Source organism: Scardinius erythrophthalmus (assembly GCF_964197995.2).
Source record: "Scardinius erythrophthalmus genome assembly, chromosome: 12".
In the NCBI taxonomy this organism is placed as follows: domain Eukaryota; kingdom Metazoa; phylum Chordata; class Actinopteri; order Cypriniformes; family Leuciscidae; genus Scardinius; species Scardinius erythrophthalmus.
In genome coordinates, this window is record NC_138232.1 from 27,994,243 (window position 1) to 28,019,442 (window position 25,200).

Sequence of the window (25,200 nt, forward strand, 5' to 3'; positions counted from 1 at the left end):
GCCGTTTTGCACCGTCCAATTCTGAAACCTATATCAGATGTAAATTTTCGCCAGTTCTGACGCGTGTGCAAAGTTTCGTGAGTTTTCGAGCATGTTTAGGCCCTCAAAAATGCAATTCAATGCGGAGAAGAAGAATAATAATAATAATTAAAGCTGCAAGCAGCGATGAAAGGGCCCTCGCACCCGTGCCATCAACACTCGGTGGCTTTAGGAAGGCAGAGCATGGTTGGGAAATGTACATTTAAGGAGGTATATATAGTAAGAGTATGTCAAAGTCAGTTACAAAATGTTTTGTATAATGGTGATAATAGCATGCTTCATGACTCAGCTAAGTGTTGCTAGCATGTTCAGTCTGTTTCTAGCATGCTTAGTACACAATAATTATGTGGTTAGTACTGCATTACTGTGTTAACCATGTCAGTTTCTGTTGCCAGTAGGTGGCGTTATCACTATAACTGAATATGAGCATGGATGTGTGTTCAGGACAGAACTCTTATCAAACGTGTGAAGTTTGGTGCAAATTGGACATTGCCTTCTTGAGTAACAACAAAGTCATGTTTCATTGAATTAGCATTCTTTAGCACTTAGCTAAGCATTGTTAGTATGTTTTAACATGTTTCTAGCATGTTTAGAACTCAATGGCATTTTTAACATGTTGCTAGAACGGCATCAACGTGTTAAACATGTCACTTCCTGTTGCCAGTAGGTGGCGCTATTACTATAACTGAACATTCTCATGTAGATGTGTTCAGGCCATGACTCTTATCAAAAGTGTGAAGTTTGGGGCAGATTGGACATTCCATGCCTGAGTTACAGCAAATTCCTATTTAATTGCAATAATAGCATGCTTTAGCACTTAGCTAAGAGTTTGCTAGCATGTTTTAGCATGTTTCTAGTATGTTGTTAGCATGTTTAGCACTTGCTGGCACTTTTTTATATGTTATTAGGAGTCCATAACAGTGTTAAACATGTCACTTCCTGTTGCCAGCAGGTGGCGCTATGACTGTAACTGAATATAAGCATGGTCATGTGTTCAGGACAGAACTCTTATCAAAAGTGTGAAGTTTGGGGCAGATTGGACATTCCATGCCTGAGTTACAGCAAATTCATATTTAATTACAGTAATATCATTCTTTAGCACTTAGCTAAGTGTTTGCTAGTATGTTTTAGCATGTCTCTAGTATGTTGGTAGGATGTTTAGCACCTACTGGCATTTTTTTATATGTTATTAGGAGTCAAGAACAATGTTAAACGTCACTTCCTGTTGCCAGCAGGTGGCGCTATGACTATAACTAAATATGAGCATGGACATGTGTTCAAGAGATAACTCTTATCAAACGTGTGAAGTTTGGGGTAGATTGTACATTGCCTTCTTGAGTAACAACAAAGTCCTGTTTCATTGAATTAGCATGCTTTAGCACTTAGCTAAGTATTGCTAGCATGTTTTAACATGTTTCTAGCATGTTTAGAACTCAATGGCATTTTTAACATGTTGCTAGAACGGCATCAACGTGTTAAACATGTCACTTCCTGTTGCCAGTAGGTGGCGCTATAACTATAACTGAATTTGAGCATAGACATGTGTTCAGGCCATGATTCTTATCAAACGTGTGAAGTTTGGGGCAGATTGGACATTCCATGCCTGAGTTACAGCAAATTCCTATTTAATTGCAGTAATAGCATGCTTTAGCACTTAGCTAAGTGTTTGCTAGCATGTTTCTAGTATGTTGCTAACCTGTTTATCACTTGCTGGCTCTTTTTTATATGTTATTAGGAGACCACAACAGTGTTAAACATGTCATTTCCTGTTGACATCAGGTGGCGCTATTACTATAACTGAATATTCTCATGTAGATGTGTTCAGGCCATGACTCTTATCAAACGTGTGAAGTTTGGGGCAGATTGGACATTCCATGCCTGTGTTACAGCAAATTCCTATTTAATTGCAGCAATAGCCTGCTTTAGCACTTAGCTAAGAGTTTGCTAGCATGTTTTAGCATGTTTCTAGTATGTTGTTAGCATGTTTAGCACTTGCTGGCACTTTTTTTATATGTTTTTATATGTCCACAACAGTGTTTAACATGTCACTTCCTGTTGCCAGCAGGTGGCACTATGACTGTAACTGAATATGAGCATGGTCATGTGTTCAGGACAGAACGTTTATTAAAAGTGTGAAGTTTGGCGCAGATTGGACATTGCCTTCTTGAGTAACAACAACATCCTGTTTCATTGAATTAGCATGCTTTACCACTTAGCTAAGTATTGCTAGCATGTTTTAACATTAGCTAGCATGTTTTAACATGTTTCTAGCATGTTTAGACCTCAATGGCATTTTTAACATGTTGCTAGAATGGCATCAACGTGTTAAACATGACACTTCCTGTTGCCAGTAGGTGGCGCTATTACTATAACTGAATATTCTCATGTAGATGTGTTCAGGACAGAACGCTTATCACAAGTGTGAAGTTTGGGGCAGATTGGATATTCCATGCCTGAGTTACAGCAAATTCCTATTTAATTGCAATAATATGCATGCTTTAGCACTTAGCTAAGAGTTTGCTAGCATGTTTTAGCATGCTTCTAGTATGTTGTTAGCATGTTTAGCACTTGCTGGCACTTTTTTATATGTTATTAGGAGTCCATAACAGTGTTAAACATGTCACTTCCTGTTGCCAGCAGGTGGCGCTATGACTATAACTGAATATGAGCATGGCCATGTGTTCAGGGCAGAACTCTTATCAAACGTGTGAAGTTTGGGGCAGATTGGACATTCCATGCCTGAGTTACAGCAACTTCCTGTTTCATGGCGAAACATCGAAATTTGTAAGGCCGCCGAGGACCCGCCCTTCGACGAAAACTCAAGATCTTCGCAATTTAACGTCGCAAAGGCCTTAAGATTACACTCACCAAATTTGAAGAAGATCAGATTAAAACTGTAGGAGGAGTTCGTTAAAGTACGAGGCCTGAAAATGGCAAAAACTGCACAAAAATCTGAGAGGAAGTTCAAAATGGCTGACTTCCTGTTGTGTTTAGGGCTATGCTCCAAGAGACTTTTTTGTAGGTATTAGGTCATTACATGTATGTACCGAATTTCGTGCACGTACGTGGAATGTTGCGGGAGGCGCACTCCGTTGAACTTTTATAGGTGGCGCTATCGAGCCATTTTGCCCCGTCCAATTCTGAAACCTATATCAGATGTAAATTTTCGCCAGTTCTGACGCGTGTGCAAAGTTTCGTGAGTTTTCGAGCATGTTTAGGCCCTCAAAAATGCAATTCAATGCGGAGAATAATAATAATAATAATAATTAAAGCTGCAAGCAGCGATGAAAGGGCCCTCGCACCCGTGCCATCAACACTCGGTGGCTTTAGGAAGACAGAGCATGGTTGGGAAATGTACATTTAAGGAGGTATATATAGTAAGAGTATGTCAAAGTCAGTTACAAAATGTTTTGTATAATGGTGATAATAGCATGCTTCATGACTCAGCTAAGTGTTGCTAGCATGTTTAGTCTGTTTCTAGCATGCTTAGTACACAATTATTATGTGGTTAGTACTGCATTACTGTGTTAACCATGTCAGTTTCTGTTGCCAGTAGGTTGCGTTATGACTATATCTGAATATGAGCATGGACTTGTGTTCAGGAGATAACTATTATCAAACGTGTGAAGTTTGGGGTAGATTGGACATTGTATGCCTAAGTTACAACAACTTCCTTTAGCATTTCTAGCATGCTTTAGAACTTAGCTAGGTGTTGCTAGCATGTTTCTTGCATGTTACATATTAAGTTTGGGGCAGATTGGACATTCCATGCCTGTGTTACAGCAAATTCATATTTAATTGCAGCAATAGCATGCTTTAGCACTTAGCTAAGTGTTTGCTAATATGTTTCTAGTATGTTGTTAGCATGTTTAGCACTTGCTGGCACTTTTTTATATGTTATCAGGAGTCCACAACAGTGTTTAACATGTCACTTCCTGTTGCCAGCAGGCGGTGCTATGACTGTAACTGAATGAGCATGGTCATGTGTTCAGGACAGAACGCTTATCAAAAGTGTGAAGTTTGGCGCAGATTGGACATTGCCTTCTTGAGTAACAACAACATCCTGTTTCATTGAATTAGCTAAGTATTGCTAGCATGTTTTAACATGTTTCTAGCATTTTTAGAAGTCAATGGCATTTTTAACATGTTGCTAGAACGGCATCAACGTGTTAAACATGACACTTCCTGTTACCAGTAGGTGGCGCTATTACTATAACTGAATATTCTCATGTAGATGTGTTCAGGCCATGACTCTTATCAAACGTGTGAAGTCTGGGGCAGATTGGACATTCTGTGCCTGAGTTACAACAAATTTCTATTTAATTGCAGTAATAGCATGCTTTAGCACTTAGCTAAGTGTTTGCTAGCATGTTTTAGCATGTTTCTAGTATGTTGTTAGCATGTTTAGCACTTGCTGGCACTTTTTTATATGTTATCAGGAGTCCACAAGAGTGTTAAACATGTCACTTCCTGTTGCCAGCAGGTGGCGCTATGACTATAACTGAATATGAGCATGGTCATGTGTTCAGGACAGAACGCTTATCAAAAGTGTGAAGTTTGGGGCAGATTGGACATTCCATGCCTTAGTTACAGCAACTTCCTATTTATTTGCAGCAATAGCATGCTTTAGCACTTAGCTAAGTGTTTGCTAACATGTTTCTAGTATGTTGTTAGCATGTTTAGCACTTGCTGGTACTTTTTTATATGTTATCAGGAGTCCACAACAGTGTTTAACATGTCACTTCCTGTTGCCAGCAGGTGGCGCTATGACTGTAACTGAATATGAGCATGGTCATGTGTTCAGGACAGAACGCTTATCAAACGTGTGAAGTTTGGGGCAGATCGGACATTCCGTGCCTGAGTTACAGCAAATTCCTATTTAATTGCAGTAATAGCATGCTTTAGCACTTAGCTAAGTGTTTGCTAGCATGTTTTAGCATGTTTCTAGTAAGTTGTTAGCATGTTTAGCACTTGCTGGCACTTTTTTATATGTTATCAGGAGTCCACAAGAGTGTTAAACATGTCACTTCCTGTTGCCAGCAGGTGGCGCTATGACTGTAACTGAATATAAGCATGGTCATGTGTTCAGGACAGAACGCTTATCAAAAGTGTGAAGTTTGGGGAAGATTGGACATTCCATGCCTGAGTTACAGCAACTTCCTGTTTCATGGCGAAACATCAAAATTTGTCAGGCCGCCGAGGGCCCGCCCTTCGACGAAAACTCAAGATCTTCGCAATTTAACGTCGCAAAGGCCTTAAGATTACACTCACCAAATTTGAAGATGATCAGATTAAAACTGTAGGAGGAGTTCGTTAAAGTACGAGGCCTGAAAATGGCAAAAAGTGCACAAAAATCAGAGAGGAAGTTGAAAATGGCTGACTTCCTGTTGTGTTTAGAGCTATGCTCCAAGAGACTTTTTTGTAGGTATTAGGTCCTTTCACATATGTACCGAATTTCGTACACGTACGTGGAACACAGCGGGAGGCGCACTCCGTTGAACTTTTATAGGTGGCGCTATCGAGCCATTTTGCCCCGCCCAATTCTGAAACCTATATCAGATGTACATTTTCGCCAGTTCTGACGCGTGTGCAAAGTTTCGTGAGTTTTCGAGCATGTTTAGGCCCTCAAAAATGCAATTAAATGCGGAGAAGAATAATAATAATAATAATTAAAGCTGCAAGCAGCGATGAAAGGGCCCTCGCACCCGTGCCATCAACACTCGGTGGCTTTAGGAAGACAGAGCATGGTTGGGAAATGTACATTTAAGGAGGTATATATAGTAAGAGTATGTCAAAGTCAGTTACAAAATGTTTTGTATAATGGTGATAATAGCATGCTTCATGACTCAGCTAAGTGTTGCTAGCATGTTTAGTCTGTTTCTAGCATGCTTAGTACACAATAATTATGTGGTTAGTACTGCATTACTGTGTTAACCATGTCAGTTTCTGTTGCCAGTAGGTGGCGTTATCACTATAACTGAATATGAGCATGGATGTGTGTTCAGGACAGAACTCTTATCAAACGTGTGAAGTTTGGTGCAAATTGGACATTGCCTTCTTGAGTAACAACAAAGTCATGTTTCATTGAATTAGCATTCTTTAGCACTTAGCTAAGCATTGTTAGTATGTTTTAACATGTTTCTAGCATGTTTAGAACTCAATGGCATTTTTAACATGTTGCTAGAACGGCATCAACGTGTTAAACATGTCACTTCCTGTTGCCAGTAGGTGGCGCTATTACTATAACTGAACATTCTCATGTAGATGTGTTCAGGCCATGACTCTTATCAAAAGTGTGAAGTTTGGGGCAGATTGGACATTCCATGCCTGAGTTACAGCAAATTCCTATTTAATTGCAATAATAGCATGCTTTAGCACTTAGCTAAGAGTTTGCTAGCATGTTTTAGCATGTTTCTAGTATGTTGTTAGCATGTTTAGCACTTGCTGGCACTTTTTTATATGTTATTAGGAGTCCATAACAGTGTTAAACATGTCACTTCCTGTTGCCAGCAGGTGGCGCTATGACTGTAACTGAATATAAGCATGGTCATGTGTTCAGGACAGAACTCTTATCAAAAGTGTGAAGTTTGGGGCAGATTGGACATTCCATGCCTGAGTTACAGCAAATTCATATTTAATTACAGTAATATCATTCTTTAGCACTTAGCTAAGTGTTTGCTAGTATGTTTTAGCATGTCTCTAGTATGTTGGTAGGATGTTTAGCACCTACTGGCATTTTTTTATATGTTATTAGGAGTCAAGAACAATGTTAAACGTCACTTCCTGTTGCCAGCAGGTGGCGCTATGACTATAACTAAATATGAGCATGGACATGTGTTCAAGAGATAACTCTTATCAAACGTGTGAAGTTTGGGGTAGATTGTACATTGCCTTCTTGAGTAACAACAAAGTCCTGTTTCATTGAATTAGCATGCTTTAGCACTTAGCTAAGTATTGCTAGCATGTTTTAACATGTTTCTAGCATGTTTAGAACTCAATGGCATTTTTAACATGTTGCTAGAACGGCATCAACGTGTTAAACATGTCACTTCCTGTTGCCAGTAGGTGGCGCTATAACTATAACTGAATTTGAGCATAGACATGTGTTCAGGCCATGATTCTTATCAAACGTGTGAAGTTTGGGGCAGATTGGACATTCCATGCCTGAGTTACAGCAAATTCCTATTTAATTGCAGTAATAGCATGCTTTAGCACTTAGCTAAGTGTTTGCTAGCATGTTTCTAGTATGTTGCTAACCTGTTTATCACTTGCTGGCTCTTTTTTATATGTTATTAGGAGACCACAACAGTGTTAAACATGTCATTTCCTGTTGACATCAGGTGGCGCTATTACTATAACTGAATATTCTCATGTAGATGTGTTCAGGCCATGACTCTTATCAAACGTGTGAAGTTTGGGGCAGATTGGACATTCCATGCCTGTGTTACAGCAAATTCCTATTTAATTGCAGCAATAGCCTGCTTTAGCACTTAGCTAAGAGTTTGCTAGCATGTTTTAGCATGTTTCTAGTATGTTGTTAGCATGTTTAGCACTTGCTGGCACTTTTTTTATATGTTTTTATATGTCCACAACAGTGTTTAACATGTCACTTCCTGTTGCCAGCAGGTGGCACTATGACTGTAACTGAATATGAGCATGGTCATGTGTTCAGGACAGAACGTTTATTAAAAGTGTGAAGTTTGGCGCAGATTGGACATTGCCTTCTTGAGTAACAACAACATCCTGTTTCATTGAATTAGCATGCTTTACCACTTAGCTAAGTATTGCTAGCATGTTTTAACATTAGCTAGCATGTTTTAACATGTTTCTAGCATGTTTAGACCTCAATGGCATTTTTAACATGTTGCTAGAATGGCATCAACGTGTTAAACATGACACTTCCTGTTGCCAGTAGGTGGCGCTATTACTATAACTGAATATTCTCATGTAGATGTGTTCAGGACAGAACGCTTATCAAAAGTGTGAAGTTTGGGGCAGATTGGATATTCCATGCCTGAGTTACAGCAAATTCCTATTTAATTGCAATAATATGCATGCTTTAGCACTTAGCTAAGAGTTTGCTAGCATGTTTTAGCATGCTTCTAGTATGTTGTTAGCATGTTTAGCACTTGCTGGCACTTTTTTATATGTTATTAGGAGTCCATAACAGTGTTAAACATGTCACTTCCTGTTGCCAGCAGGTGGCGCTATGACTATAACTGAATATGAGCATGGCCATGTGTTCAGGGCAGAACTCTTATCAAACGTGTGAAGTTTGGGGCAGATTGGACATTCCATGCCTGAGTTACAGCAACTTCCTGTTTCATGGCGAAACATCGAAATTTGTAAGGCCGCCGAGGACCCGCCCTTCGACGAAAACTCAAGATCTTCGCAATTTAACGTCGCAAAGGCCTTAAGATTACACTCACCAAATTTGAAGAAGATCAGATTAAAACTGTAGGAGGAGTTCGTTAAAGTACGAGGCCTGAAAATGGCAAAAACTGCACAAAAATCTGAGAGGAAGTTCAAAATGGCTGACTTCCTGTTGTGTTTAGGGCTATGCTCCAAGAGACTTTTTTGTAGGTATTAGGTCATTACATGTATGTACCGAATTTCGTGCACGTACGTGGAATGTTGCGGGAGGCGCACTCCGTTGAACTTTTATAGGTGGCGCTATCGAGCCATTTTGCCCCGTCCAATTCTGAAACCTATATCAGATGTAAATTTTCGCCAGTTCTGACGCGTGTGCAAAGTTTCGTGAGTTTTCGAGCATGTTTAGGCCCTCAAAAATGCAATTCAATGCGGAGAATAATAATAATAATAATAATTAAAGCTGCAAGCAGCGATGAAAGGGCCCTCGCACCCGTGCCATCAACACTCGGTGGCTTTAGGAAGACAGAGCATGGTTGGGAAATGTACATTTAAGGAGGTATATATAGTAAGAGTATGTCAAAGTCAGTTACAAAATGTTTTGTATAATGGTGATAATAGCATGCTTCATGACTCAGCTAAGTGTTGCTAGCATGTTTAGTCTGTTTCTAGCATGCTTAGTACACAATTATTATGTGGTTAGTACTGCATTACTGTGTTAACCATGTCAGTTTCTGTTGCCAGTAGGTTGCGTTATGACTATAACTGAATATGAGCATGGATGTGTGTTCAGGACAGAACTCTTATCAAACGTGTGAAGTTTGGTGCAAATTGGACATTGCCTTCTTGAGTAACAACAAAGTCATGTTTCATTGAATTAGCATTCTTTAGCACGTACCTAAGCATTGTTAGCATGTTTTAACATGTTTCTAGCATGTTTAGAACTCAATGGCATTTTTAACATGTTGCTAGAACGGCATCAACGTGTTAAACATGTCACTTCCTGTTGCCAGTAGGTGGCGCTATTACTATAACTGAACATTCTCATGTAGATGTGTTCAGGCCATGACTCTTATCAAAAGTGTGAAGTTTGGGGCAGATTGGACATTCCATGCCTGAGTTACGGCAAATTCCTATTTAATTGCAATAATAGCATGCGTTAGCACTTGGCTAAGAGTTTGCTAGCATGTTTTAGCATGTTTCTAGTATGTTGTTAGCATGTTTAACACTTGCTGGCACTTTTTTATATGTTATTAGGAGTCCATAACAGTGTTAAACATGTCACTTCCTGTTGCCAGCAGGTGGCGCTATGACTGTAACTGAATATAAGCATGGTCATGTGTTCAGGACAGAACGCTTATCAAAAGTGTGAAGTTTGGGGCAGATTGGACATTCCATGCCTGAGTTACAGCAAATTCATATTTAATTGCAGTAATATCATTCTTTAGCACTTAGCTAAGTGTTTGCTAGTATGTTTCAGCATGTCTCTAGTATGTTGGTAGGATGTTTAGCACCTACTGGCATTTTTTATATGTTATTAGGAGTCAAGAACAGTGTTAAACGTCACTTCCTGTTGCCAGCAGGTGGCGCTATGACTATAACTAAATATGAGCATGGACATGTGTTCAAGAGATAACTCTTATCAAACGTGTGAAGTTTGGGGTAGATTGTACATTGCCTTCTTGAGTAACAACAACATCCTGTTTCATTGAATTAGCATGCTTTAGCACTTAGCTAAGTATTGCTAGCATGTTTTAACATGTTTCTAGCATGTTTAGAAGTCAATGGCATTTTTAACATGTTGCTAGAATGGCATCAACGTGTTAAACATGACACTTCCTGTTACCAGTAGGTGGCGCTATTACTATAACTGAATATTCTCATGTAGATGTGTTCAGGACAGAACGCTTATCAAAAGTGTGAAGTTTGGGGCAGATTGGACATTCCATGCCTGAGTTACAGCAAATTCCTATTTAATTGCAATAATAGCATGCTTTAGCACTTAGCTAAGAGTTTGCTAGCATGTTTTAGCATGCTTCTAGTATGTTGTTAGCATGTTTAGCACTTGCTGGCACTTTTTTATATGTTATTAGGAGTCCATAACAGTGTTAAACATGTCACTTCCTGTTGCCAGCAGGTGGCGCTATGACTATAACTGAATATGAGCATGGTCATGTGTTCAGGACAGAACTCTTATCAAAAGTGTGAAGTTTGGGGCAGATTGGACATTCCATGCCTGAGTTACAGCAACTTCCTGTTTCATGGCGAAACATCGAAATTTGTCAGGCCGCCGAGGACCCGCACTTCGACGAAAACTCAAGATCTTCGCAATTTAACGTCGCAAAGGCCTGAAGATTACACTCACCAAATTTGAAGATGATCAGATTAAAACTGTAGGAGGAGTTCGTTAAAGTACGAGGCCTGAAAATGGCAAAAACTGCACAAAAATCTGAGAGGAAGTTCAAAATGGCTGACTTCCTGTTGTGTTTAGGGCTACGCTCCAAGAGACTTTTTTGTAGGTATTAGGTAATTACATGTATGTACCGAATTTCGTGCACGTACGTGGAACGATGCGGGAGGCGCACTCCGTTGAACTTTTATAGGTGGCGCTATCGAGCCATTTTGCCCCGTCCAATTCTGAAACCTATATCAGATGTAAATTTTCGCCAGTTCTGACGCGTGTGCAAAGTTTCGTGAGTTTTCGAGCATGTTTAGGCCCTCAAAAATGCAATTCAATGCGGAGAAGAAGAATAATAATAATAATAATAATAATAATAATAAACAGAGCAATTCCAAGAGGGTCCTCACACCATCGGTGCTCGGGCCCTAATAATAATAAACAGAGCAATTCCAAGAGGGTCCTCACACCATCGGTGCTCGGGCCCTAATTAAAGCTGCAAGCAGCGATGAAAGGGCCCTCGCACCCGTGCCATCAACACTCGGTGGCTTTAGGAAGACAGAGCATGGTTGGGAAATGTACATTTAAGGAGGTATATATAGTAAGAGTATGTCAAAGTCAGTTACAAAATGTTTTGTATAATGGTGATAATAGCATGCTTCATGACTCAGCTAAGTGTTGCTAGCATGTTTAGTGTGTTTCTAGCATGCTTAGTACACAATAATTATGTGGTTAGTACTGCATTACTGTGTTAACCATGTCAGTTTCTGTTGCCAGTAGGTGGCGTTATGACTATAACTGAATATGAGCTTGGATGTGTGTTCAGGACAGAACTCTTATCAAACGTGTGAAGTTTGGTGCAAATTGGACATTGCCTTCTTGAGTAACAACAAAGTCATGTTTCATTGAATTAGCATGCTTTAGCACTTAGCTAAGCATTGTTAGCATGTTTTAACATGTTTCTAGCATGTTTAGAACTCAATGGCATTTTTAACATGTTGCTAGAACGGCATCAACGTGTTAAACATGTCACTTCCTGTTGCCAGTTGGTGGCGCTATTACTATAATTGAACATTCTCATGTAGATGTGTTCAGGCCATGACTCTTATCAAAAGTGTGAAGTTTGGGGCAGATTGGACATTCCATGCCTGAGTTACAGCAAATTCCTATTTAATTGCAATAATAGCATGCTTTAGCACTTGGCTAAGAGTTTGCTAGCATGTTTTAGCATGTTTCTAGTATGTTGTTAGCATGTTTAACACTTGCTGGCACTTTTTTATATGTTATTAGGAGTCCATAACAGTGTTAAACATGTCACTTCCTGTTGCCAGCAGGTGGCGCTATGACTGTAACTGAATATAAGCATGGTCATGTGGTCAGGACAGAACGCTTATCAAAAGTGTGAAGTTTGGGGCAGATTGGACATTCCATGCCTGAGTTACAGCAAATTCCTATTTAATTGCAGTAATATCATTCTTTAGCACTTAGCTAAGTGTTTGCTAGTATGTTTTAGCATGCTTCTAGTATGTTGTTAGCATGTTTAGCACTTGCTGGCACTTTTTTATATGTTATTAGGAGTCCATAACAGTGTTAAACATGTCACTTCCTGTTGCCAGCAGGTGGCGCTATGACTATAACTGAATATGAGCATGGTCATGTGTTCAGGACAGAACGTTTATTAAAAGTGTGAAGTTTGGCGCAGATTGGACATTGCCTTCTTGAGTAACAACAACATCCTGTTTCATTGAATTAGCATGCTTTAGCACTTAGCTAAGTATTGCTAGTATGTTTTAACATGTTTCTAGCATGTTTAGAAGTCAATGGCATTTTTAACATGTTGCTAGAATGGCATCAACGTGTTAAACATGACACTTCCTGTTACCAGTAGGTGGCGCTATTACTATAACTGAATATTCTCATGTAGATATGTTCAGGACAGAACGCTTATCAAAAGTGTGAAGTTTGGGGCAGATTGGACATTCCATGCCTGAGTTACAGCAAATTCCTATTTAATTGCAATAATAGCATGCTTTAGCACTTAGCTAAGAGTTTGCTAGCATGTTTTAGCATGCTTCTAGTATGTTGTTAGCATGTTTAGCACTTGCTGGCACTTTTTTATATGTTATTAGGAGTCCATAACAGTGTTAAACATGTCACTTCCTGTTGCCAGCAGGTGGCGCTATGACTATAACTGAATATGAGCATGGTCATGTGTTCAGGACAGAACGTTTATTAAAAGTGTGAAGTTTGGCGCAGATTGGACATTGCCTTCTTGAGTAACAACAACATCCTGTTTCATTGAATTAGCATGCTTTAGCACTTAGCTAAGTATTGCTAGTATGTTTTAACATGTTTCTAGCATGTTTAGAAGTCAATGGCATTTTTAACATGTTGCTAGAATGGCATCAACGTGTTAAACATGACACTTCCTGTTACCAGTAGGTGGCGCTATTACTATAACTGAATATTCTCATGTAGATATGTTCAGGACAGAACGCTTATCAAAAGTGTGAAGTTTGGGGCAGATTGGACATTCCATGCCTGAGTTACAGCAAATTCCTATTTAATTGCAATAATAGCATGCTTTAGCACTTAGCTAAGAGTTTGCTAGCATGTTTTAGCATGCTTCTAGTATGTTGTTAGCATGTTTAGCACTTGCTGGCACTTTTTTATATGATATTAGGAGTCCATAACAGTGTTAAACATGTCGCTTCCTGTTGCCAGCAGGTGGCGCTATGACTATAACTGAATATGAGCATGGTCATGTGTTCAGGACAGAACTCTTATCAAACGTGTGAAGTTTGGGGCAGATTGGACATTCCATGCCTGAGTTACAGCAACTTCCTGTTTCATGGCGAAACATCGAAATTTGTCAGGCCGCCGAGGACCCGCCCTTCGACGAAAACTCAAGATCTTCGCAATTTAACGTCGCAAAGGCCTTAAGATTACACTCACCAAATTTGAAGATGATCAGATTAAAACTGTAGGAGGAGTTCGTTAAAGTACGAGGCCTGAAAATGGCAAAAACTGCACAAAAATCTGAGAGGAAGTTGAAAATGGCTGACTTCCTGTTGTGTTTAGGGCTATGCTCCAAGAGACTTTTTTGTAGGTATTAGGTCATTACATGTATGTACCGAATTTCGTGCACGTACGTGGAACGTTGCGGGAGGCGCACTCCGTTGAACTTTTATAGGTGGCGCTATCGAGCCGTTTTGCCCCGTCCAATTCTGAAACCTATATCAGATGTAAATTTTCGCCAGTTCTGACGCGTGTGCAAAGTTTCGTGAGTTTTCGCGCATGTTTAGGCCCTCAAAAATGCAATTCAATGCGGAGAAGAAGAATAATAATAATAATAATAATAATAATAATAAACAGAGCAATTCCAAGAGGGTCCTCACACCATCGGTGCTCGGGCCCTAATTAAAGCTGCAAGCAGCGATGAAAGGGCCCTCGCACCCGTGCCATCAACACTCGGTGGCTTTAGGAAGACAGAGCATGGTTGGGAAATGTACATTTAAGGAGGTATATATAGTAAGAGTATGTCAAAGTCAGTTACAAAATGTTTTGTATAATGGTGATAATAGCATGCTTCATGACTCAGCTAAGTGTTGCTAGCATGTTTAGTCTGTTTCTAGCATGCTTAGTACACAATTATTATGTGGTTAGTACTGCATTACTGTGTTAACCATGTCAGTTTCTGTTGCCAGTAGGTTGCGTTATGACTATATCTGAATATGAGCATGGACTTGTGTTCAGGAGATAACTATTATCAAACGTGTGAAGTTTGGGGTAGATTGGACATTGTATGCCTAAGTTACAACAACTTCCTTTAGCATTTCTAGCATGCTTTAGAACTTAGCTAGGTGTTGCTAGCATGTTTCTTGCATGTTACATATTAAGTTTGGGGCAGATTGGACATTCCATGCCTGTGTTACAGCAAATTCATATTTAATTGCAGCAATAGCATGCTTTAGCACTTAGCTAAGTGTTTGCTAATATGTTTCTAGTATGTTGTTAGCATGTTTAGCACTTGCTGGCACTTTTTTATATGTTATCAGGAGTCCACAACAGTGTTTAACATGTCACTTCCTGTTGCCAGCAGGCGGTGCTATGACTGTAACTGAATGAGCATGGTCATGTGTTCAGGACAGAACGCTTATCAAAAGTGTGAAGTTTGGCGCAGATTGGACATTGCCTTCTTGAGTAACAACAACATCCTGTTTCATTGAATTAGCTAAGTATTGCTAGCATGTTTTAACATGTTTCTAGCATTTTTAGAAGTCAATGGCATTTTTAACATGTTGCTAGAACGGCATCAACGTGTTAAACATGACACTTCCTGTTACCAGTAGGTGGCGCTATTACTATAACTGAATATTCTCATGTAGATGTGTTCAGGCCATGACTCTTATCAAACGTGTGAAGTCTGGGGCAGATTGGACATTCTGTGCCTGAGTTACAACAAATTTCTATTTAATTGCAGTAATAGCATGCTTTAGCACTTAGCTAAGTGTTTGCTAGCATGTTTTAGCATGTTTCTAGTATGTTGTTAGCATGTTTAGCACTTGCTGGCACTTTTTTATATGTTATCAGGAGTCCACAAGAGTGTTAAACATGTCACTTCCTGTTGCCAGCAGGTGGCGCTATGACTATAACTGAATATGAGCATGGTCATGTGTTCAGGACAGAACGCTTATCAAAAGTGTGAAGTTTGGGGCAGATTGGACATTCCATGCCTTAGTTACAGCAACTTCCTATTTATTTGCAGCAATAGCATGCTTTAGCACTTAGCTAAGTGTTTGCTAACATGTTTCTAGTATGTTGTTAGCATGTTTAGCACTTGCTGGTACTTTTTTATATGTTATCAGGAGTCCACAACAGTGTTTAACATGTCACTTCCTGTTGCCAGCAGGTGGCGCTATGACTGTAACTGAATATGAGCATGGTCATGTGTTCAGGACAGAACGCTTATCAAACGTGTGAAGTTTGGGGCAGATCGGACATTCCGTGCCTGAGTTACAGCAAATTCCTATTTAATTGCAGTAATAGCATGCTTTAGCACTTAGCTAAGTGTTTGCTAGCATGTTTTAGCATGTTTCTAGTAAGTTGTTAGCATGTTTAGCACTTGCTGGCACTTTTTTATATGTTATCAGGAGTCCACAAGAGTGTTAAACATGTCACTTCCTGTTGCCAGCAGGTGGCGCTATGACTGTAACTGAATATAAGCATGGTCATGTGTTCAGGACAGAACGCTTATCAAAAGTGTGAAGTTTGGGGAAGATTGGACATTCCATGCCTGAGTTACAGCAACTTCCTGTTTCATGGCGAAACATCAAAATTTGTCAGGCCGCCGAGGGCCCGCCCTTCGACGAAAACTCAAGATCTTCGCAATTTAACGTCGCAAAGGCCTTAAGATTACACTCACCAAATTTGAAGATGATCAGATTAAAACTGTAGGAGGAGTTCGTTAAAGTACGAGGCCTGAAAATGGCAAAAAGTGCACAAAAATCAGAGAGGAAGTTGAAAATGGCTGACTTCCTGTTGTGTTTAGAGCTATGCTCCAAGAGACTTTTTTGTAGGTATTAGGTCCTTTCACATATGTACCGAATTTCGTACACGTACGTGGAACACAGCGGGAGGCGCACTCCGTTGAACTTTTATAGGTGGCGCTATCGAGCCATTTTGCCCCGCCCAATTCTGAAACCTATATCAGATGTACATTTTCGCCAGTTCTGACGCGTGTGCAAAGTTTCGTGAGTTTTCGAGCATGTTTAGGCCCTCAAAAATGCAATTAAATGCGGAGAAGAATAATAATAATAATAATTAAAGCTGCAAGCAGCGATGAAAGGGCCCTCGCACCCGTGCCATCAACACTCGGTGGCTTTAGGAAGACAGAGCATGGTTGGGAAATGTACATTTAAGGAGGTATATATAGTAAGAGTATGTCAAAGTCAGTTACAAAATGTTTTGTATAATGGTGATAATAGCATGCTTCATGACTCAGCTAAGTGTTGCTAGCATGTTTAGTCTGTTTCTAGCATGCTTAGTACACAATAATTATGTGGTTAGTACTGCATTACTGTGTTAACCATGTCAGTTTCTGTTGCCAGTAGGTGGCGTTATCACTATAACTGAATATGAGCATGGATGTGTGTTCAGGACAGAACTCTTATCAAACGTGTGAAGTTTGGTGCAAATTGGACATTGCCTTCTTGAGTAACAACAAAGTCATGTTTCATTGAATTAGCATTCTTTAGCACTTAGCTAAGCATTGTTAGTATGTTTTAACATGTTTCTAGCATGTTTAGAACTCAATGGCATTTTTAACATGTTGCTAGAACGGCATCAACGTGTTAAACATGTCACTTCCTGTTGCCAGTAGGTGGCGCTATTACTATAACTGAACATTCTCATGTAGATGTGTTCAGGCCATGACTCTTATCAAAAGTGTGAAGTTTGGGGCAGATTGGACATTCCATGCCTGAGTTACAGCAAATTCCTATTTAATTGCAATAATAGCATGCTTTAGCACTTAGCTAAGAGTTTGCTAGCATGTTTTAGCATGTTTCTAGTATGTTGTTAGCATGTTTAGCACTTGCTGGCACTTTTTTATATGTTATTAGGAGTCCATAACAGTGTTAAACATGTCACTTCCTGTTGCCAGCAGGTGGCGCTATGACTGTAACTGAATATAAGCATGGTCATGTGTTCAGGACAGAACTCTTATCAAAAGTGTGAAGTTTGGGGCAGATTGGACATTCCATGCCTGAGTTACAGCAAATTCATATTTAATTACAGTAATATCATTCTTTAGCACTTAGCTAAGTGTTTGCTAGTATGTTTTAGCATGTCTCTAGTATGTTGGTAGGATGTTTAGCACCTACTGGCATTTTTTTATATGTTATTAGGAGTCAAGAACAATGTTAAACGTCACTTCCTGTTGCCAGCAGGTGGCGCTATGACTATAACTAAATATGAGCATGGACATGTGTTCAAGAGATAACTCTTATCAAACGTGTGAAGTTTGGGGTAGATTGTACATTGCCTTCTTGAGTAACAACAAAGTCCTGTTTCATTGAATTAGCATGCTTTAGCACTTAGCTAAGTATTGCTAGCATGTTTTAACATGTTTCTAGCATGTTTAGAACTCAATGGCATTTTTAACATGTTGCTAGAACGGCATCAACGTGTTAAACATGTCACTTCCTGTTGCCAGTAGGTGGCGCTATAACTATAACTGAATTTGAGCATAGACATGTGTTCAGGCCATGATTCTTATCAAACGTGTGAAGTTTGGGGCAGATTGGACATTCCATGCCTGAGTTACAGCAAATTCCTATTTAATTGCAGTAATAGCATGCTTTAGCACTTAGTTAAGTGTTTGCTAGCATGTTTCTAGTATGTTGCTAACCTGTTTATCACTTGCTGGCTCTTTTTTATATGTTATTAGGAGACCACAACAGTGTTAAACATGTCATTTCCTGTTGACATCAGGTGGCGCTATTACTATAACTGAATATTCTCATGTAGATGTGTTCAGGCCATGACTCTTATCAAACGTGTGAAGTTTGGGGCAGATTGGACATTCCATGCCTGTGTTACAGCAAATTCCTATTTAATTGCAGCAATAGCCTGCTTTAGCACTTAGCTAAGAGTTTGCTAGCATGTTTTAGCATGTTTCTAGTATGTTGTTAGCATGTTTAGCACTTGCTGGCACTTTTTTTATATGTTTTTATATGTCCACAACAGTGTTTAACATGTCACTTCCTGTTGCCAGCAGGTGGCACTATGACTGTAACTGAATATGAGCATGGTCATGTGTTCAGGACAGAACGTTTATTAAAAGTGTGAAGTTTGGCGCAGATTGGACATTGCCTTCTTGAGTAACAACAACATCCTGTTTCATTGAATTAGCATGCTTTACCACTTAGCTAAGTATTGCTAGCATGTTTTAACATTAGCTAGCATGTTTTAACATGTTTCTAGCATGTTTAGACCTCAATGGCATTTTTAACATGTTGCTAGAATGGCATCAACGTGTTAAACATGACACTTCCTGTTGCCAGTAGGTGGCGCTATTACTATAACTGAATATTCTCATGTAGATGTGTTCAGGACAGAACGCTTATCAAAAGTGTGAAGTTTGGGGCAGATTGGATATTCCATGCCTGAGTTACAGCAAATTCCTATTTAATTGCAATAATATGCATGCTTTAGCACTTAGCTAAGAGTTTGCTAGCATGTTTTAGCATGCTTCTAGTATGTTGTTAGCATGTTTAGCACTTGCTGGCACTTTTTTATATGTTATTAGGAGTCCATAACAGTGTTAAACATGTCACTTCCTGTTGCCAGCAGGTGGCGCTATGACTATAACTGAATATGAGCATGGCCATGTGTTCAGGGCAGAACTCTTATCAAACGTGTGAAGTTTGGGGCAGATTGGACATTCCATGCCTGAGTTACAGCAACTTCCTGTTTCATGGCGAAACATCGAAATTTGTAAGGCCGCCGAGGACCCGCCCTTCGACGAAAACTCAAGATCTTCGCAATTTAACGTCGCAAAGGCCTTAAGATTACACTCACCAAATTTGAAGAAGATCAGATTAAAACTGTAGGAGGAGTTCGTTAAAGTACGAGGCCTGAAAATGGCAAAAACTGCACAAAAATCTGAGAGGAAGTTCAAAATGGCTGACTTCCTGTTGTGTTTAGGGCTATGCTCCAAGAGACTTTTTTGTAGGTATTAGGTCATTACATGTATGTACCGAATTTCGTGCACGTACGTGGAATGTTGCGGGAGGCGCACTCCGTTGAACTTTTATAGGTGGCGCTATCGAGCCATTTTGCCCCGTCCAATTCTGAAACCTATATCAGATGTAAATTTTCGCCAGTTCTGACGCGTGTGCAAAGTTTCGTGAGTTTTCGAGCATGTTTAGGCCCTCAAAAATGCAATTCAATGCGGAGAATAATAATAATAATAATAATTAAAGCTGCAAGCAGCGATGAAAGGGCCCTCGCACCCGTGCCATCAACACTCGGTGGCTTTAGGAAGACAGAGCATGGTTGGGAAATGTACATTTAAGGAGGTATATATAGTAAGAGTATGTCAAAGTCAGTTACAAAATGTTTTGTATAATGGTGATAATAGCATGCTTCATGACTCAGCTAAGTGTTGCTAGCATGTTTAGTCTGTTTCTAGCATGCTTAGTACACAATTATTATGTGGTTAGTACTGCATTACTGTGTTAACCATGTCAGTTTCTGTTGCCAGTAGGTTGCGTTATGACTATAACTGAATATGAGCATGGATGTGTGTTCAGGACAGAACTCTTATCAAACGTGTGAAGTTTGGTGCAAATTGGACATTGCCTTCTTGAGTAACAACAAAGTCATGTTTCATTGAATTAGCATTCTTTAGCACGTACCTAAGCATTGTTAGCATGTTTTAACATGTTTCTAGCATGTTTAGAACTCAATGGCATTTTTAACATGTTGCTAGAACGGCATCAACGTGTTAAACATGTCACTTCCTGTTGCCAGTAGGTGGCGCTATTACTATAACTGAACATTCTCATGTAGATGTGTTCAGGCCATGACTCTTATCAAAAGTGTGAAGTTTGGGGCAGATTGGACATTCCATGCCTGAGTTACAGCAAATTCCTATTTAATTGCAATAATAGCATGCGTTAGCACTTGGCTAAGAGTTTGCTAGCATGTTTTAGCATGTTTCTAGTATGTTGTTAGCATGTTTAACACTTGCTGGCACTTTTTTATATGTTATTAGGAGTCCATAACAGTGTTAAACATGTCACTTCCTGTTGCCAGCAGGTGGCGCTATGACTGTAACTGAATATAAGCATGGTCATGTGTTCAGGACAGAACTCTTATCAAAAGTGTGAAGTTTGGGGCAGATTGGACATTCCATGCCTGAGTTACAGCAAATTCATATTTAATTGCAGTAATATCATTCTTTAGCACTTAGCTAAGTGTTTGCTAGTATGTTTCAGCATGTCTCTAGTATGTTGGTAGGATGTTTAGCACCTACTGGCATTTTTTTATATGTTATTAGGAGTCAAGAACAGTGTTAAACGTCACTTCCTGTTGCCAGCAGGTGGCGCTATGACTATAACTAAATATGAGCATGGACATGTGTTCAAGAGATAACTCTTATCAAACGTGTGAAGTTTGGGGTAGATTGTATATTGCCTTCTTGAGTAACAACAAAGTCCTGTTTCATTGAATTAGCATGCTTTAGCATTTAGCTAAGTATTGCTAGCATGTTTTAACATGTTTCTAGCATGTTTAGAACTCAATGGCATTTTTAACATGTTGCTAGAACGGCATCAACGTGTTAAACATGTCACTTCCTGGTGCCAGTAGGTGGCGCTATTACTATAACTAAATTTGAGCATAGACGTGTTCAGGCCATGATTCTTATCAAACGTGTGAAGTTTGGGGCAGATTGGACATTCCATGCCTGAGTTACAGCAAATTCCTATTTAATTGCAATAATAGCATGCTTTAGCACTTAGCTAAGAGTTTGCTAGCATGTTTTAGCATGTTTGTAGTATGTTGTTAGCATGTTTAACACTTGCTGGCACTTTTTTATATGTTATTAGGAGTCCATAACAGTGTTAAACATGTCACTTCCTGTTGCCAGCAGGTGGCGCTATGACTGTAACTGAATATAAGCATGGTCATGTGTTCAGGACAGAACGCTTATCAAAAGTGTGAAGTTTGGTGCAGATTGGACATTGCCTTCTTGAGTAACAACAACATCCTGTTTCATTGAATTAGCATGCTTTAGCACTTAGCTAAGTATTGCTAGCATGTTTTAACATGTTTCTAGCATGTTTAGAAGTCAATGGCATTTTTAACATGTTGCTAGAATGGCATCAACGTGTTAAACATGACACTTCCTGTTACCAGTAGGTGGCGCTATTACTATAACTGAATATTCTCATGTAGATGTGTTCAGGACAGAACGCTTATCAAAAGTGTGAAGTTTGGGGCAGATTGGACATTCCATGCCTGAGTTACAGCAAATTCCTATTTAATTGCAATAATAGCATGCTTTAGCACTTAGCTAAGAGTTTGCTAGCATGTTTTAGCATGCTTCTAGTATGTTGTTAGCATGTTTAGCACTTGCTGGCACTTTTTTATATGTTATTAGGAGTCCATAACAGTGTTAAACATGTCACTTCCTGTTGCCAGCAGGTGGCGCTATGACTATAACTGAATATGAGCATGGTCATGTGTTCAGGACAGAACTCTTATCAAAAGTGTGAAGTTTGGGGCAGATTGGACATTCCATGCCTGAGTTACAGCAACTTCCTGTTTCATGGCGAAACATCGAAATTTGTCAGGCCGCCGAGGACCCGCACTTCGACGAAAACTCAAGATCTTCGCAATTTAACGTCGCAAAGGCCTGAAGATTACACTCACCAAATTTGAAGATGATCAGATTAAAACTGTAGGAGGAGTTCGTTAAAGTACGAGGCCTGAAAATGGCAAAAACTGCACAAAAATCTGAGAGGAAGTTCAAAATGGCTGACTTCCTGTTGTGTTTAGGGCTACGCTCCAAGAGACTTTTTTGTAGGTATTAGGTAATTACATGTATATACCGAATTTCGTGCACGTACGTGGAACGATGCGGGAGGCGCACTCCGTTGAACTTTTATAGGTGGCGCTATCGAGCCATTTTGCCCCGTCCAATTCTGAAACCTATATCAGATGTAAATTTTCGCCAGTTCTGACGCGTGTGCAAAGTTTCGTGAGTTTTCGAGCATGTTTAGGCCCTCAAAAATGCAATTCAATGCGGAGAAGAAGAATAATAATAATAATTAAAGCTGCAAGCAGCGATGAAAGGGCCCTCGCACCCGTGCCATCAACACTCGGTGGCTTTAGGAAGACAGAGCATGGTTGGGAAATGTACATTTAAGGAGGTATATATAGTAAGAGTATGTCAAAGTCAGTTACAAAATGTTTTGTATAATGGTGATAATAGCATGCTTCATGACTCAGCTAAGTGTTGCTAGCATGTTTAGTGTGTTTCTAGCATGCTTAGTACACAATAATTATGTGGTTAGTACTGCATTACTGTGTTAACCATGTCAGTTTCTGTTGCCAGTAGGTGGCGTTATGACTATAACTGAATATGAGCTTGGATGTGTGTTCAGGACAGAACTCTTATCAAACGTGTGAAGTTTGGTGCAAATTGGACATTGCCTTCTTGAGTAACAACAAAGTCATGTTTCATTGAATTAGCATGCTTTAGCACTTAGCTAAGCATTGTTAGCATGTTTTAACATGTTTCTAGCATGTTTAGAACTCAATGGCATTTTTAACATGTTGCTAGAACGGCATCAACGTGTTAAACATGTCACTTCCTGTTGCCAGTTGGTGGCGCTATTACTATAATTGAACATTCTCATGTAGATGTGTTCAGGCCATGACTCTTATCAAAAGTGTGAAGTTTGGGGCAGATTGGACATTCCATGCCTGAGTTACAGCAAATTCCTATTTAATTGCAATAATAGCATGCTTTAGCACTTGGCTAAGAGTTTGCTAGCATGTTTTAGCATGTTTCTAGTATGTTGTTAGCATGTTTAACACTTGCTGGCACTTTTTTATATGTTATTAGGAGTCCATAACAGTGTTAAACATGTCACTTCCTGTTGCCAGCAGGTGGCGCTATGACTGTAACTGAATATAAGCATGGTCATGTGTTCAGGACAGAACGCTTATCAAAAGTGTGAAGTTTGGGGCAGATTGGACATTCCATGCCTGAGTTACAGCAAATTCATATTTAATTGCAGTAATATCATTCTTTAGCACTTAGCTAAGTGTTTGCTAGTATGTTTTAGCATGTCTATAGTATGTTGGTAGGATGTTTAGCACCTACTGGCATTTTTTTATATGTTATTAGGAGTCAAGAACAGTGTTAAACGTCACTTCCTGTTGCCAGCAGGTGGCGCTATGACTATAACTAAATATGAGCATGGACATGTGTTCAAGAGATAACTCTTATCAAACGTGTGACGTTTGGGGTAGATTGTACATTGCCTTCTTGAGTAACAACAAAGTCCTGTTTCATTGAATTAGCATGCTTTAGCACTTAGCTAAGTATTGCTAGTATGTTTTAACATGTTTCTAGCATGTTTAGAAGTCAATGGCATTTTTAACATGTTGCTAGAATGGCATCAACGTGTTAAACATGACACTTCCTGTTACCAGTAGGTGGCGCTATTACTATAACTGAATATTCTCATGTAGATATGTTCAGGACAGAACGCTTATCAAAAGTGTGAAGTTTGGGGCAGATTGGACATTCCATGCCTGAGTTACAGCAAATTCCTATTTAATTGCAATAATAGCATGCTTTAGCACTTAGCTAAGAGTTTGCTAGCATGTTTTAGCATGCTTCTAGTATGTTGTTAGCATGTTTAGCACTTGCTGGCACTTTTTTATATGTTATTAGGAGTCCATAACAGTGTTAAACATGTCACTTCCTGTTGCCAGCAGGTGGCGCTATGACTATAACTGAATATGAGCATGGTCATGTGTTCAGGACAGAACGTTTATTAAAAGTGTGAAGTTTGGCGCAGATTGGACATTGCCTTCTTGAGTAACAACAACATCCTGTTTCATTGAATTAGCATGCTTTAGCACTTAGCTAAGTATTGCTAGTATGTTTTAACATGTTTCTAGCATGTTTAGAAGTCAATGGCATTTTTAACATGTTGCTAGAATGGCATCAACGTGTTAAACATGACACTTCCTGTTACCAGTAGGTGGCGCTATTACTATAACTGAATATTCTCATGTAGATATGTTCAGGACAGAACGCTTATCAAAAGTGTGAAGTTTGGGGCAGATTGGACATTCCATGCCTGAGTTACAGCAAATTCCTATTTAATTGCAATAATAGCATGCTTTAGCACTTAGCTAAGAGTTTGCTAGCATGTTTTAGCATGCTTCTAGTATGTTGTTAGCATGTTTAGCACTTGCTGGCACTTTTTTATATGTTATTAGGAGTCCATAACAGTGTTAAACATGTCACTTCCTGTTGCCAGCAGGTGGCGCTATGACTATAACTGAATATGAGCATGGTCATGTGTTCAGGACAGAACTCTTATCAAACGTATGAAGTTTGGGGCAGATTGGACATTCCATGCCTGAGTTACAGCAACTTCCTGTTTCATGGCGAAACATCAAAATTTGTCAGGCCGCCGAGGACCCGCCCTTCGACGAAAACTCAAGATCTTCGCAATTTAACGTCGCAAAGGCCTTAAGATTACACTCACCAAATTTGAAGATGATCAGATTAAAACTGTAGGAGGAGTTCGTTAAAGTATGAGGCCTGAAAATGTCAAAAACTGCACAAAAATCTGGGA